This window comes from Nannospalax galili, unplaced genomic scaffold, assembly GCF_000622305.1.
Source record: "Nannospalax galili isolate Female #2095 unplaced genomic scaffold, S.galili_v1.0 scaffold114, whole genome shotgun sequence".
NCBI lineage: Eukaryota > Metazoa > Chordata > Mammalia > Rodentia > Spalacidae > Nannospalax > Nannospalax galili.
Window position 1 is genome coordinate 4,004,955 of NW_008336930.1, and position 4,557 is coordinate 4,009,511.

Below are 4,557 nucleotides of genomic sequence, written 5' to 3' on the forward strand. Positions count from 1 at the left end.
CGCAGCGTGGCCGCCGCCGCCGCCGCCAGCCCCGCCGAGGCATCCCGCGCCGCCCGGGCCAGGCTGGGCTGGGGGCGCAGCAGCGACAGCCGGGAGGGGAGGCAGGGCCCAGGACGCGAGGTGGGGACAAATCGCGTTTGGCCCCAGGTAAACGGGGTCCCGCGGCGGCGGTGTCAGGCGCCCGCGCTGGGGTCACGGTGGCCGTGAGCTGGGGAGAAGGTTGCCGGGTATGGCAGGGTCTGGGAGGCCTCACGGGGGCCAGGCTGGGCTGGGGGCGCAGCAGCGACAGCCGGGAGGGGAGGCAGGGCCCAGGACGCGAGGTGGGGACAAATCGCGTTTGGCCCCAGGTAAACGGGGTCCCGCGGCGGCGGTGTCAGGCGCCCGCGCTGGGGTCACGGTGGCCGTGAGCTGGGGAGAAGGTTGCCGGGTATGGCAGGGTCTGGGAGGCCTCACGGGGGTCAGAAATGTCTGGGGTGAACCTGCTGTTTAAAGCTAATAATGATGAATGATCGGCAGGGATGAGGCGGTACCCAGGTGAGTCCTGACGTGGGCGGCAGCGCGGGGCGCTCGCGGAGCACCCCCTCCCCAGAGACATCTGTAAAGTTGCTTCTGTTTTAAAGCCCACTCGCTGCCTGAAGCTGTCTAGGTTTGACTGGCAAGGGGGTCGAGAGCTAGGAATTCTGATTTCATTTGGTCCTATATCCAGTGCTGGACTCTTCGACGACCCTGCAACATGCCTGCGCTCCTAACTCTTAAGCAGGCCTCGTGAAACAGGTACTGGGAAAGAGATCCCGCACATCCCTTAAGTAAACTCTACCCTCCCTGGGACGTGTTTTCCGAGTTAGCCTAAAAGGGCCAGTCAGGTGTTGTGATCCCCAGATACCTTTGCACCTGCTGGGCCCCTTGAACCCTTCACAACAGGCCCTTGTCCTCAAGGTTTTCTGAGCAGCCTACCTTCTTCTCCATCGAGAACCCCTGTTCATTTACTTCCTAGCACTCACCATTCTCCATCATGAATTTTTATTTCTTCTTAAAATTCTGTCATCTAGCTAGTCCCTAAGTTCCCTAAAAGGAGTGACTGGCTGTGCGTGTGTGTAATCAGAGTATCCACATTACCTAGCATGGTAAAGCCAAAATTAAGGATTGTGTTATCTCTCATGTACACTCATTTTAAAAAATCATACAGAGAATTATTTCTTACCAGTGTGATGGTACATACCTTTAATCTCAATGCTTAGGAGGCAGAGGCAGGTGGATCTCTGAGTTGGAGCCCAGCCTGGTCTACTTAGTGACTTCCAGGCCAGCCAGGGGCACACTATGGATCCCTGTCTCAAAAACAATTTTATTTCTTGATTGCCTTCTACATACATGTTGGCAGGCATTTCTAGAAGAAAGCAAGATCACAGGGGGCCTGGAGTGGCTGAGTTTCTGCCTATGGCAAAAAGCAGACCTTGATGGTGTTAGAGAAGAAGGATGTAAGGGGAGCTGTGATTAAGAAAGGTGGTTCTGGCAGCAGCATTTAAGAGGGGTGACAAGATCATTGTGGTGGTGTGCACTGTAATCCCAGCACCTGGGATGCTGAAGCGGGAGGATGGCAAGTCGGAAGCTGGTGTGGGTTACATAGTAAATTCAAAGTTAAAGAGAGAAGAGCCTGGAAAACAGTCAGAGCTTTGTGTTTGGACATCACTGGAGGCGCGGTGGGGCGGGGGCCTCGAAATGCGGATTCTGGATAGTGACATTGATACTGGCTGTTAGTCCAGTGTCCACACTTGAGTAGCAAGGTGTTTAAAGATAGTTTCCATGTTTTTGCAAAAAATCTAAGGGAGCACCTTTCTTGGGAACTCTTAAGAACATATGGCTGACCAGGCAGTCCAATAAGTATATGTTGACAGAAAAAGAGACATACATTTGGGAGGGATACTGGTTAAGAATCATACGTTGATCATGGGAGTAAAAAGAAGTTTGGAGGTGAGTGGTTGCTGGGTTGATGACTGGCCCGTGGACTGAGTCTGGAAAGTCTCTCCCCCTCTCTCATGACCACAGTGCACTGCAGCCATCCCAGCCACTGCTTTGCATATCAGGCAGAAAGAAGAAAAGGGGAAATGCCAAAGTGCTCCTGGCATCTAAGTTGGCACACTTCTGAAGAGTTTTCTAGAAACCCTACATGGTGTGATGGGCTACTGCCCTCAGTAAGAGAAGATGGAAAGTGTTCTTTTTCTTTGTTCAAAGTCAGTCATCTAGCCCTAGATGATGGATCTTGCCTACAGTACGGACTGAACCTGCCCACATAGAAATTCCTTCTTCTATTCCACGCAGACACTGTCACTGGGTACTTTATGTTGGTATTAATGGCACTCCTGTTCCCAAAACTGTGCTAAGCACTGGGTATGTTAGTTAGTGCTATTGCCATGGGCACCTGTGGTATGCACAGTCACAATCTCTACTTGCATATGAAGCAGAAAGGCTCATTTGTTCAGGCTCTCACCACAAAACAGAGGTGGCTGGCAGAAGGTCTGACTTCAGAACTCATTCTTGTAATTCAAATGCTCTCTCTCGCTCGCTCGCTCTTGCTCTCTCTGTGTGTGTGTGTGTGTGTGTGTGTGTGTATAAGGACATGGGTAGGTGTGTGTTGGGGGAGGGGATGTATAGGCCAGAAGATAACCTAGGGTGTTAATTCCTCAGGTACCATCCATCCTTTTTGAGACAGGATCTTCCATTGGCCTGGAGCTTCCCAAGTAGGCTGGGCTGGCTGGCCAGCAAGCCCCAGAATCCTCTTTTTTCTTCCTCCCTGTTTCTGGTCTTACAAGCAAAGTTTACTGCACTTGGCTTTTTATTTAATGTGGGTTCTGAGGACCAAACTCAGGGCCTTGTGCTTGCAAGGCAAGTAATTTACTGACTGAGCCATCTTCCCAGTCCCAAACGCTAACTCTTGAAGAAAGAAAGCTATTGAGTTTGTAAAGACAACCAGTAGTAAGCAGCAGATGCTAGGGACACAGAACAATCCCCCCTTCAGAGAGGGAAGGATTTTTCAAAACTAATCCAACATTGAGAGGTTTCATACCCTCATTCATGGCTGAGTAGCAAGTAGCACCCGGGTCCTCCTGTTCTCGGGTCAGACCCTTCCCCACCTAACTGAAGTCTTGATAGTATTTGTTGTTACAAATATAAATCACTCAACAAGTTGCTTAATGTCCTGGAATTCTAGAATGTTCACATTTATAAATTGGGACATTGATATTTGAGAATGCCAGTACCTGCCATTTAGAGAAATGAAGAGGTTAAGTGGATAAGTACCCAGATGGGGAGAGGCCTAATCTTCAGGGAAGATGCTGATGAAGGAGCTAGTTCCTCCATACTTTAAATGTCTGTTTTCTTTTGCTGCTTATTGGTCCACTATGCCTCTCTGTCATTTGAGGTTTGGTTTAATCATTTGCCCAGCATCAAACAGCAGCAGCAATAACACATAGTGTATAAATCACGACTCTCTGGCAGTACTTATGTGTCTACAGCTTTCATTCTCAACATTTGTTCAATAGATTAATGCTTAAGGAAAAACCATGAACATTTCTTTGGCCAGAATCAACTTGTATTCTTTTTGCTTCAGGCAAGACTTTTAAATATTTTTCCTAGGCACAAAGTTGAATGCCTGATGTCAAAGACAAATGAGATTTTTGCCTATAAGAATTACCACTTTGCTTAGAAAAGCTGGGGAGACCAGCCCTCATTCTGCCATCAGGTTTGTTACCTCTTTAGTGTTCATAAACTTGCTGTGAGTGGTAATGGAAACCTGCTTTTCAGAAGGGTTAGTTGTCAGTTATCACACTGACACATGTGACCATGGCCATGGTCCCATCATTCTCAGGGCCATCTTGGCCACTGTCTCAGGTTTCTGTCAGGACATTTGCCAGTGAGTTCACAGAGTGCCCTGTTAGAGAAGGTTGGATGACAGCCCCATCCTATCATAAACAATGAGGTGTAATCTGAGCCCATTGGATGCTGGATTATCAGAGCATAGCTCTGTGCCATCTGTGACAGTCAGTCATAACTTGAAGAATGAAAATGGGCTTTGAAATTAGATACAGCCTGGATCATACCCAAGTCCTTCCAGTTATTAGCCATGTACTCCTGGACAAGTTCTCTGTTTACTCTGACTCTCTGAATCTCAAAGCCCTATTGTGAAGAAAAGTCAGTTAAATGAGATCTGTGTACAGAAAGCAGACCATAAGGTGTGTACACAGACATAATAAGCAATTGCTGTGTTCATATTTGACCTTTCCCGACTGAATTCTTGGCTATTCCATGATTGATTTATGTTTCTCTACCCCAACTCAAACTCAAAGATACCTTGTTACACAGTATGTTTTGCATCAAATCAAAGGTGTAAGGAATATAACTGCTTCCTTTCTGACTCTGAGTAGCTGTTTTGCTTTGCTGTGGGGAAATGTGCCCTCTTGGGTTGCATACTGGCTCTTTACTTCTTAAAACGTGCCATAATTCCGGTGCATAATTTTTACAATACATTGTCATTGAAGTTAGTGTGTGCATGGGTGTGGGATA